Source organism: Macaca nemestrina, chromosome 7 (assembly GCF_043159975.1).
Source record: "Macaca nemestrina isolate mMacNem1 chromosome 7, mMacNem.hap1, whole genome shotgun sequence".
Taxonomy (NCBI): Eukaryota; Metazoa; Chordata; class Mammalia; order Primates; family Cercopithecidae; genus Macaca; species Macaca nemestrina.
In genome coordinates, this window is record NC_092131.1 from 151,472,571 (window position 1) to 151,485,286 (window position 12,716).

Below are 12,716 nucleotides of genomic sequence, written 5' to 3' on the forward strand. Positions count from 1 at the left end.
GCAGCGGTTACTCTACAGGTACATTTCCTTTTTGGAGCCAAAACGGAGGGATTTGACAATATTGATAGTAGATCTTTTTTCTTTAGCAAGAATTAAGGATTTTGGTGGGTGGGGGGAGACTTCTGTGGGGACCAAGACGATGTACTGTCAGTCAGGATTTAAGTCGAACTACCTCATCCGTTGCCCCAGAGAACGGCTGATCGTGTTTTAACCCAAAAGGTGCGGAATGGAGAGAGGGAGGCGGTGCATTGCAGCTTCCGATAGAGCTTTTTATTTTTGGATCTCAGGAACCAGTTTTGAAGATTTCTTAAAAAGAAAGTCATTTACATCAGGGACATGAAGAGCGGAGTAGGTATTTTTGATCAGTACTTGAATATAATAGGCTTTGTGCAAACAACTCTCTCTCTGCTGGAGTCCGGCAAGTTTGCTTTTCACTGGACGCTATTCAAGTGCCATACAACACTGAAATAAGAGTTTTACTTATACCACAAGTGTAGTAATACTTTGAATAGATAATGTGCCTTCCACTATTTTCCACCTTATTCTTTTTGTTTGTTTGTTTGTTTTGAGACAGGGTCTCACTCCGTCACCCAGGCTGGAGTGCAGTGGCGCGATCTCTGCTCACTGCAACCTCTGCCTCCCGGGTTCAAGCGATTCTCCTGCCTCAGGCTCCCGAGTAGCTGGAACTGTAGCCACCATGCCCGGCTAATTTTTACATTTTTAGTAGAGACGGGGTTTCACCATGTTTGGCAGGCTAGTCTCTAAAAACTGACCTCAGGTGATCCACCCACCTCAGCTTCCGAAAGTGCTGGGATTACAGGTGTGAACCACCACGCCAGGCCAACATGGGAGATTTCAAACATGCGAAGATGTATTGTAGAATAAACTACTATATATACCCATTGGCCAGTTTCAACAGCTTCAACCATGTGAATTTTATTTCTTCTATTACTCCTCCTGTTTTTCCTCAATGGAATGATTTTAAAGCAAATCCCAGACAAATGTCATTTATGGATACTTTATTGTGTTTATGTCTAAAAAGACAAGGACTTTTTAACATAACTACAATATTATTATCACACCTAAAAATGAATAATTGCTTAATATTGAATATTCAGCATATTTCCCTGATTGTCTCTTGTTTTAGTCAGTTGATTTATTTGAATCAGGTTACAAATAATTCTGCAGATAGCATTTGGTTGGTAACTCTTTCAGTCTCTAGTACCTTCTCTCTTGGGGTGTGGGGGTGTCGTTTGCCATTTATTTGTTGGGAAAAAAACCCCCATCATTTGCCCTGTAGAATTTCCATCAGTTTGGATTTTGTTGAATGCATCCCTGTAGTGTCGTGTAACATGTTTCTTTTTCTGTATTTTTTTTTCTTTTTTCTTTTTGTTTGAGACGGAGTCTCGCTCTTTTGCCCAGGCTGAGTGCAGTGTAGTGATCTCGGCTGACTGCAACCTCCGCCTCCTGGGTTCAAGTGATTCTTCTGCCTCAGCCTCCCAAGTAGCTGGGACTATAGGTGTGAGCCACGACACCCGGCTAATTTTTGTATTTTTAGTGGAGACGGGGTTTCACCATATTGGCCAGGGTGGTCTTGAACTCCTGACTTCTGGTGATCCGCCTGCCTTGCCTCCCAAAGTGTTGGGATTACAGGTATGTCCCATTTTGCCCGGTCTTTTCTTTATTTCCTGTGAACTAGTAGTTAGTCTAAAGACTTGATCAGTAGCCGGGCGTGGTGGCGCTCGCATGTAATACCAGCTACTCAGGGGGCTAAGGCAGGAGAATAGCTTGAACCTGGGAGGTGGAGGTTGCAGTGAGCGGAGATGGTGCCACTGCACTCCAGCCTGGGTTACAGAGTGAGACTCCGTCTCAAAAAAAAAAAAAAAAAAGAACTTGATCAGGCAGGGCGCGGTAATCCCTACACTTTGGGAGGCGGCGACAGGCTGATCACGGATCACTTGGGGTCAGGAGTTCAAAACCAGCCTGGCCAACATGGTGAAACCCCGTCTCTACTAAAAATACAAAAATTAGCTGGGCATTGTGATGGGCGCCTATAATCCCAGCTACTCATCAGGCTGAGGCAGGAGAATCTCTTGAACTTGGAGGCGGAGGTTGTAGTGAGCCAAGATCGTGCCATTCACTCCAGCCTGGGTGAGATTCTGTTTCAAAAAAAAAAAAAGAGAGACTTGATCGGATTCTAGTTACATGCTTTGACAATATTCATAGATAGTACTATGTACTTTTTATTGCATTACATTAAGAGGCAAATACTGTCTTTTTTTGTTTTTTGAGATGGAGTCTTGCTCTTTTTTTGTTGTTGTTTGTTTTGTTTTGTTTTAGGACAGAGTCTTACTCTTGTTGCCCAGAGTGGAGTGCCTGGCTTACTGCAACCTCTGCCTCCCTGATTCAAGCGATTCTGCTGCCCCAGCCTCTGGAAGCTGGGATTAGGGGCGTCTGCCACCATGCCCGGCTAATTTTTGTATTTTTAGTAGAGACAGGGTTTGCCATGTTGGCCAGGCTGGTCTTGAACTCCTGACCTCAGGCGATCCATCCACTTTGGCCTCCCGAAGTGTTAGGATTACAGGCGTGAGCCACTGCACTCGGCTTCTTCTTTTTTTTTTTTTTTTTTAATGTTAAGATTGACCAGTGGATTCGCGTTGCCTGATGCCTGATCTCTCTGTTGTGAAGTACCCCATAAGTTACTCATGTAATAGTTTTTGTAGTAGCCATTTAGTTTTGTCATTGATCTATTATTTCATTCTGGGTTTCCTTTTCTCCTTTCTTTTTGGGAAATCTTTCAACATATAAGTAAATTGCAGTTTTTTTTTTTTTAGTAACTGCCTGTTAAATGTCTGCTTTAAGTTTGGTACCTGGGTCAGGGTGCAGTGGCTCATGCTTATAATCCTAGCACTTTGAGAGACTGAGGCGGGTGGATCCCTTGAGCCCAGGAGTACAAGACTAGCCTGGGACAGATGGTGAAACCCAGTCTCTACCAAAAAAAAAAAAAAGCTGGGCATGGTGATGTGCACCTGTGGTCCCAGCTACTTGGGAGGCTGAGGTGGGAGGATGGCTTGAGGTTGCAGTGAGCTGAGATCATGTCACTGCACAACAGTCTGGGTAACAGAACCAGACCCTGTCTCAAAAAAAAAAAAAAAAATGTTTGGTACAGTGAAGCAAAATTCAGTGGTTGAGGTTAGTTTAGGACATAAACATTACTTGACTATGGGGATTTTTTTTTTTTTTTTTTGAGACGGAGCTCTGTCTCCCAGGCTGGAGTGCAGTGGCGCAATCTCAGCTCACTGCAAGCTCCACCTCCTGGGTTCACGCCATTCTCCAGCCTCAGCCTCCCAAGTAGCTGGGAATCTCAGCTCACTGCAAACTCCACCTCCCGGGGTCACGCCCTTCTCCTTCCTCAGCCTCCGGAGTAGCTGGAACTACAGGCGCCCGCCACCATGCCCAGCTAATTTTTTTGTATTTTTAGTAGTGACGGGTTTCACCGTGTTAGCCAGGATGGCCTCGATCTCCTGACCTTGTGATCTGCTCGCCTCGGCCTCCCAAAGCGCTGGGATTACAGGCGTGAGCCACCACACCCGGCCTGACTATGGGGATTTTTAACTGAGTCATTTATGTGAATCAATAAAAAGAACTTAAGATGGGTGTCACTTTTAGATGGTGCTTTTGCAATTATTAGATTAGTTGAATGTGAATGCAGTATTTGACTTGGAGAATTGGACCTCTTGTACTTTATAAAAATATGATTAGTTCTAATTTAAATTGTTAGTTCTTTTAGAGATTTTGTTGACTTTTTGGTGCAGTTAATTTTGAATTTAGAAATTGCTCTGGATTTTTTTTTTTTTTTTTTTTGAGACGGAGTTTCGCTCTTGTCACCCAGGCTGGAGTGCAATGGTGCGATCTTGGCTCACTGCAACCTTCGCCTCCTGGGTTCAAGCGATTCTCCCGCCTCAGCCTCCCAAGTCGCTGGGATTACAGGCGCGCACCACAATGCCCAGGTAATTTTTATATTTTTAGTAGAGATGGGGTTTTACTGTGTTGGCCAGGCTAGTCTCTATCTCCTGACCTCATGCTCTGGATTTTTTTAACCTGTTTTTCTGGTAGTGTGTATTTAGTTTTCTGACCATGTAGAGATTTTAGAACCCTGTTAAAGGAATTTTGGTGTGTGGAGGTAAGCAGTTTTTTGAAGTTGGTAAGTCAAGACTTGAGTCTTGACATATTTTTACCAGGTCACGGTCTTTTTGTTTTTTTTTTTTGAGACTGAGTTTTGCTCTTTCACTCAGGCTGGAGTGCGGTGGCGTGATGTCGGCTCACAGCAATCTCTGTCTTCCAGTTTCAAGAGATTTTTCTGCCTCACCCTCTCGAGTAGCTGGGATTACAGGTGCCTGCCACCATGCCTAAATAATTTTTGTATTTTTAGTAGAGATGGGGTGTCACCATGTTGGCCAGCCTCGTCTCTAACTCCTGACCTCATCATCCGCCCACCCATGATAGGCCTCCCAAAGTGCTGGGATTACAGGTGTGAGCCACCGCCTGTCACAGTCTTTTATGAGCATCACTGTTATCTTCTCAATCTGTAAAAGGCAGATGATAATCTTTTCTGTACTTGACCTAAGGAGCAATATTAGGGTTACTGAGGATTAGCAATATTAGGATTAAAGTCTGTGAAATGCTGTTTACCGCTCTTACCATCGTGTAAACATGTCAATAACGTAACACCTTAACTATCCAATGGCTAGACTTCTGGAAACCTTAACCTTTGGAAACCAAGCTCCTTGTGGAAAGTGAGCAGAAAGCTTTTGAGCTAAGTCATCAATAATATAGCAACCTTGAGACAGAGTTCACTGATTGAAAAATATGTGCAAAGTGAAATTTAACAGGCTTAGTTTTCTGCTTTCTGCTGGCAGTTTGGTAGTACACTGGAGATGACAGGAGGAAAGTTACCTGAGAAGCATTCTATTACTATTAGGAGGACACTGGAGAAACATAATTAGACTAGAAAGATAGGGCTATACATTACTCTTTAGTATATGAACTGATAGTCTTCCTAGTCTAATTTGTCATACCCAATACCCAGAAGATACTCTGGACTAAGAGAAGTATGTAATAGGCTTTAGGCACATTTTTGCATTAGCTAACATGTGTCAGCATTTAGTTGTGGCCATTGCTCTGAATGCTTTATATATATACATACACATATATATATATATGTTTTTTTTTTTTTGAGACAGAGTCTCGGTCACCCAGGCTGAAGTGCATGGCATGATCACAGCTCATTGCAACCTCCGCCTCCCGGGTTCAAGTGATTCTCCTGTATCAGCCTCCTGAGTAGCTGGGATTACAGGCGTGTGCCACCATGCCCAGCTAATTTTTGTGTTTTTAGTAGAGTCGGAGTTTCAGCATGTTGGTCAGGCTGGTCTCGAACTGACCTCGTGATTCACGCGCCTCGGCCTCCCAAAGTGCTGGGATTACAGGCGTGAGCCACCTTGCCCGGCACTTTACATATATTAATCCCTCAGGAAAACTCTGTGAAGTCAATACTGTTTTCTCCATTATTTATGTATAAAGAGCAGAGAATCAAAAATCACTTGCCAACGGTCACAAGACTAAAAGTGGTAGAGTAGGTATTGACCTGCCAAACTATAGAAACTTGGAGAAGGCCTTTGATATTCAGGGACGTGTATATTTATAAGACCTCAGATGACAGATGTTATGTCAAGTTTAAAAAGTTAAGGTTCTTTTTAAAAAAGTTGTAACTTAAAAAGTTTGCTGTACTTGATTTTCTTCAAATGATAATGAAATCTAATAGAATTTCCTTTACTATCAAATTTCTGTGTATTAACCTTAGGACAGGACAGATAATTTACAACTCAGTTGGCCGGTTTTTTTTTTTTTTTTAGACGAGTGTCTCACTCTGTCAATTCGGCTAGAGTTCAGTGGCGCGATCTTGGCTCACTGCATCTCCGCCTCCCGGGTTCAAGCCGTTCTCCTGCTGCAGCTTCCCAAGTAGCTGAGGTTACAGGTTGCACCACCACATTGGGCTACTTTTTGGGTTTTTATTTTTATTTTAAAAAAATTTGTGTTTTTAGTGGAGACAGGGTTTTGCCATGTTGCTCAGGCTGGTCTTGAACTCCTGGTCTCAAGTGATCTACCTACCTTTGGCCTCCTAAAGTACTGGGATTACACACATTAGTCTGTAGGCATTTTATTTTATTTTTATTTTTATATTTTTTGAGATGGAGTCTTGCTCTTTCACCCAGGCTGGAGTGCAGTGGTGCTCCCTGCAGCCTCTGTCTCCTGGGTTCAAGTGACTCTCCTCTCTCAGCCTCCCAAGTAGCTAGGATTACAAGCACCTGCCACCATGCCCAGCTAATATTTATATTTTTATTAGAGACGGGGTTTCACCATGTTGGCCAGGCTGGCCTCGAACTCCTGACCTCAAGTGATCCACCTGCCTCGGCCTCCCAAAATGCTGGGATTACGGGCGTGAGCCACCACCTGGCCGTGCATTTTATTTTGACAAATGCAGAGACACATACTCTGAGGCAATCCTTAGTAGTTTAGAAAAGTCATTAAGCTAAATAGATTTCTGGATGGGTGTAACTCTTTGTTAAAAGCAGCAGGAAGGCCGGGCGCGGTGGCTCAAGCCTGTAATCCCAGCACTTTGGGAGGCCGAGACGGGTGGATCACGAGGTCAGGAGATCGAGACCATCCTGGCTAACACGGTGAAACCCCGTCTCTACTAAAAAATACAAAGAAACTAGCCGGGCGAGGTGGCGGGCGCCTGTACTCCCAGCTACTCGGGAGGCTGAGGCAGGAGAATGGCGTAAACCCAGGAGGCGGAGCTTGCAGTGAGCTGAGATCCGGCCACTGCACTCCAGCCTGGGCGACAGAGCGAGACTCCGTCTCCAAAAAAAAAAAAAAAAAAAAAACAGCAGGAAAAGACTGGGCATGGTGACTCTCGCCTGTAATCCCAGTACTTTGGGAGGCTGAGGCAGGCGGATTGCTTGAGGCCAGGAGTTTGAGACCAGCCTGGCCAACGTGGATAACCCTGTCTCTACTAAAAATATAAAAATCAGCTGGACGTGGTGGTGTGCACCTGTAATCCCAGCTTCTTGCAAGACTGAGGCATGAGAATTGGTTGAACCCGGAAATGGAGGTTGCAGTGACTCCAGATTGCACCACTGCACCCCAGCCTGGGCGACAAAATAAGACTCTGTCTCAAAAAAAAAAAAAAAAAATATATATATATATATATAAAATAAAACCTGTAGAAACCTATCGTGAATGTATCAACAAAAGTATCAACACCCTACTCACTAATAGATAATGGGTTGATATGGCTTACTTGCAGTGTGAATGTCCAAGTTTTCTTTTTTTTTTGGATAGTGTCTTGCCCTCTTGCCCATGTCAGAGTGCAGTGGCATGATCATGGCTTAACTGCATTCCCAACCTTCTACACTCAAGTGATCTTGCCACTTCAGCCTCCCAAGTACCTAAAATGACAGGCCCATACCACCAACCTAGCTAGTTAAAATTTTTGCCTGGGTACTGTGGTTCACGCCTGTAATCTCAGCACTTTGGAAGGCCGAGGTGGGTAGATCACCAGGTCAAGAGATTGAGACCATCCTCGCCAACATGGTGAAACCCCATCTCTACTAAAAATAGAAAAATTAGCCATGCGTGGTGGCACGCACCTGTAGTCCCAGCTACTTGGGCGGCTGAGGCAGGAGAATCATTTGAACCCAGGAGGTGGAGGTTACAGTAAGCTGAGGTTGCACCATTGCACTCCAGCCTGGGTGACAGAGCGAGACTTCATCTCAAAAAAAATTTTTTTTTGTTTTTGCAGAGATGGGCTTCTCACTCTGTTGCCCAGGTTGATCTTGAACTCCTTGGCTTGAGTGGTCCTCCTGCCTTGGCCTCCCAAAGTGTTGGGATTACAGGCATGAGCCACTGCACCTGGCATTAAGTTTTTAAATATATAGAACTTTTCTACCAGTTGTTACAGAATTATAGATGCTTTTCAATAGTATCTTTAAATCTGTCTCATAGGGTTTGCATCTAAAATGCCAGTAATATCTAATAATTAGTTGAGTAGTTGGCAGCCAGTTTAGAGTAAGAGTGGAACTCTGTGACATAATAAAATTACGTGTGCGTATATATATATATATGAATGAAACTTGAGAGTAGGTTCTAAGAGTGTCAGAAAGTCAAATGTATTGGACTCTGATAGGGGAAGTCAGAGAGTGCCAGCTTCAACATTTTGCTTTAGGCTAGTCTTATTTGTCATTGTCTGTGTCATCCTTGGCAGGCATGTTGACCCATGTACAAATTTATCACATAACTCTGAATTTCTATGTTTATTTGTTTGTTTTGAGACGGAGTCTCACTCTGTTGCCCAGGCTGGAGTGCAGTGGCACATCTCGGCTCACTGCAAACTCCACCTCCTGGGTTCACGCCGTTCTGCCTCAGCCTCCCGAGTAGTTAGGACTACAGGCGCCCAGCACCACGCCTGGCTGATTTTTTGTATTTTTTTTTTAGTAGAGATGGGGTTTCACTATATTGGTCAGACTGGTCTCGATCTCCTGACCTCGTGATATGCCTGCCTTAGCCAAAGTGCTAGGATTACAGGTGTGAGCCACTGTGCCCAGCCAATTTCTAGGTCTTTCGTGTCATTTAACTTTGTTTTCTTGAGCACATGAATTTTATTAGTAGGCAATTTCTTTTAATTTGATTACCGTTCTTTTGAGTATGGGTCACATTTTCCTGTCTATTACCATATCTAGTCATTTTGGAGTATATGTTGGACATTGGGATTGTTACTTAGTAGAGGCTCTGGGTTACCTTTTTTTTTTTTTTTGATACGAAGTCTTGTTCTGTTGCCCAGGCTGGAGTGCAATGGCATGATCTCAGCTCACTGCAACCTCTGCCTTGTGGGTTCAAGCAGTTCTCCTGCCTTAGCCTCCCAAGTAGCTGGGATTACAGGCCCGTGACACCACGCCCGACTGATTTTTGTATTTTTAATAGAGACAGGGTTTCACCATGTTGGTCAGGCTGGTCTTAAACTTCTGATCTCGTGATCTGCCTGCCTCAGCCTCCCAAAGTGCTGGGATTATGGGTGTGAGCCACCACGCCCGGTCTCTGGGTTCTCTTTTAATCCTTTGCTCTGTGTGTGTTTGTGTGTTGTTGTTGTTATGTAATGAATGCCTGTGATCTCCCTCACTCCCCGAGAATTCATATCTTGAAGCCCTAATCTCCAGTGTGATGGTATTTGGAGATGAGAACTTTGGGAGATGGAGGTAATCAGGGATAGATGAGATCATGAGGATGGGGCCCTGGGTCTGATAGGATTTATGTCCTGAGAAGAAGAGATACCGGAGAGCTTATGCACTCCCTCTTCACTGTGTGAAGACACAGTGAGGAGGCAGCTGTCTGAGAGCCCTCATCAGACACTGGCCCTCCTGGAATCTTGATCTTGAAGTTTCAATCTCCAGAACTGTGAGAAAATTTATTTTTTTTTTTATTTTTATTTATTTATTTATTTTTTGAGACGGAGTCTAGCTCTGTTGCCCAGGCTGGAGTGCAGTGGCTGGATCTCAGCTCACTGCAAGCCCCGCCTCCCGGGTTCACGCCATTCTCCTGCCTCAGCCTCCCGAGTAGCTGGGAGTACAGGCGCCCGCCACCTCGCCCGGCTAATTTTTTTTGTATTTTAGTAGAGACGGGGTTTCACAGTGTTAGCCAGGATGGTCTCGATCTCCTGAACTCGTGATCCGCCCGTCTCAGCCTCCCAAAGTGCTGGGATTACAGGCTTGAGCCACCGCGCCCGGCCGAGAAAATTTATTTCAGTTGTTATCCCACCAAGTCTGTGTGGTGTTTGTTGTGGCATCCCAAGCTAAAACAGTTATTGTACTCAAACTCCAAACTGTCTCTCCTACAATGGGCAGCAGGAATATCTACTCAGTTATTTTAGTTAGCTGGGCTGCTGCCCCATGTGTACGTTCTTCATGGGTCAGCGAGAGACTTGTGTAGAGTTAATATGAAGTATTTAGGATTCCTTTTCTTGACTCTTGGAGAAACTTTCCCATCACTTTCCAGCTGCTGTTTTCACCTTGCACTGAGTAGGTATTCTGGTTCTATAAGTCAGTAAGACTGTGGGATTTCTATTGGTATTTAGCTGTTCACGAGGCATAGGATGGGGACCGTCTTCAGGCAAAAAAGCCTTAAAAATTGGGAAACTCACTCAATACCATTCTTTTATTCTAAGTGTAGACTCCATCTAGTTTCTGCTTGCGTTTGGTCCTCAAGTCTTTTTTATCTTTTTATTTAAAAAGATGTTTTTTAAACGGATAGAGATGAGGTCTCGCTGTGTTGACCAGGCTGGTCTCAAACTCCTGGCCTCAAGCATTCCTCCCATCTTGGCCTCCCAAAGTGCTAGGATTACCAGCGTCAGCCACTGTGCCTGGCCTCTTTTTTATCTTTTGTCCAGAGTTTATGGTGGTTATCTGTGGGATGGTTAGCCTAATAGGACCTACTTCTCCATAGCTAGTATCTTCTTTCTAATTTTAATATATAGAATCATAGAATGTATTTATTTGTTAAAAAAAACTTTGATTTCCACATGTTACCTTAATAGCAGAATTTTTTAGGAATCTTTAATTTTTTCCCCAAATTTTTGCTAGCAGCATCTAGGCAGGAAGGATATGCTGGTAGTGATTTGTTTAGAGATTGAGATGTGCTTAGGTTTACTTGTAATACGTGTCCCTTATTGCTGGTAGACTGGTATAAAAATTTATAATTCAAGGAATTTTGAAGTGATCACCATCATAGTTGAAATTTGACTATGTGGCATGCATTGTGCTAAAACAACTTACATGGATCATTTTATTTAATCATCAGAGCAACATTGTGAGGTAAGTACTGTTGTTACCCTGTTTTACAGGTAAGGAAGCAAAAAGAGGTTCTGAAACTTGAACAAGGTTGCACACATAGTAAACAGCAGAGCTGGGATCTTAGATCAGTCTAATTCCAGAATCTGTACTGTTTAACTACTGAAGATCACCAACTGATCTTTAAGATTCCCTTCTCTGCTAGCATTCTGCGGATATAGTTCCTTTTTACATTACTTGGAACATACAAATGTAGGAATTTTCAGATTTGTGTTTGTAGTTTGCCACCTCTTGGTAAAATTTGGTAGTGCAGCCTAGCAGTAGAACAAACAGCAAAGTGTAAAAAACTAGGAATTTTTGTATGTATTTATAACTAGGGCATATTTGATTGGGTGACTGATGGCAGAGCAGAAACTTAGAATTTCAAAAACTGTAAAAACTTTTTTTTATCATTAGGTCATATTTACAGCTTTCAGTTGGGGTATGTGAATGTTGGGTTTGTGAAGCCAATTCCTGTGTAACAAGTGAAGGCTGTAAATGATGAGAATGCTATGTGTGGGAAGAATATACTTACATTTGTCTGTTACATAAACAGAATGAAAGGTAGTAAGTTTTTGAAATAAACGAAATTGGTGAATGAGGTACTTTGGAAAGCTATAGGAAATTTTCTTTTTTTTTTTTTGAAATGGAGTTTTGCTTTTGTCGCCTAGGCTAGAGTGCAATGGCGTAATCTTGACTCACTGCAACCTCTGTGTCCTGGGTTCAGTCGATTCTCCTGCCTCAGCCTTCTGAGTAGCTGCGATTACAGGCACCTGCCACCATGCCCAGCTAATTTTTGTATTTTTAGTAGAGACAGGGTTTCAGCATGTTGGCCAGGCTGGTCTCAAATTCCTGACCTCAGGTAATCTACCTGCCTCGGCTTCCCAAAGTGTTAGGATTACAGACATGAGCCACTGTGCCTGGCCAGGAGATTTTCTTGAAACATGCTAATGTCATTGTATGTCCCTATAGACATAAAATTTAGTAAAAATCTGTGCGTATAGGAGTGACACAATTTAAGTGACTTTTAGCAAATTGTTTGCTAAAGTTTTGGGTGGATTTGCCAATGAGAAACAACTCTGGTTTCCAGCTCTTGGAAAAACCCAAAACTACTATGAGATGTAGTAGAGGGGACGATATATTCAAAGTATTGAAGGGAAAAAAAAAACAAACCCATCAACCAAGAATACTGTACCTGGCACAGCTGTCCTTCAGAAAGGAAGGAGAGATGAAGATTTTCCCAAACCAAAACTCAGAGTTTATACCACTAGACCTGTGTTACAAGAAACGCTAACAGAATTTCTTCAAGCTGAAAGACAGGGTTGCTAATTAGTAACAAAAAGAATATGAAAAGTATAAAACTTATTGGTAAATGTAAGTACAGTTAATTTAGAATACTCTAATGCCATAATGGTGGTATGAAAATCATTTGTATTTTTAGTATGAAGGTTAAAAGATAAAAACCATTAAAAATAATAATAGCAAGAATAATTTGTTAACAGATACATAATACAAAAACATATAAATTGTGACACCAAAAATTTATTAGAAACCAGGCACTGGCTGGGCGCCATGGCTCATGCCTGTAATCCCAACACTTTGGGAAGCGGAGGCAGGTGGATCACCTGAGGTCAGGAGTTCAAGAAAAGCCTGACCAACATGGTGAAACCCCATCTCTACTAAAAATACAAAAATTAGCTGGGTGGCTGGGCAGGGTGGCTCACGCCTATAATCCCAGCACTTTGGGAGGCTGAGGTGGGCAGATCACAAAGTCAGGAG

The 12,716-nt window shown here is 43.0% G+C and overlaps 1 protein-coding gene across 2 annotated transcripts in view; it reads left to right on the forward strand.

The window, feature by feature from the left end:
- Positions 1 to 12,716, forward strand: part of LOC105490436 (transient receptor potential cation channel subfamily M member 7) — a 118,497-nt gene that overhangs the window by 636 nt on the left and 105,145 nt on the right. The gene's annotated exons all lie outside the window — the stretch shown is intronic.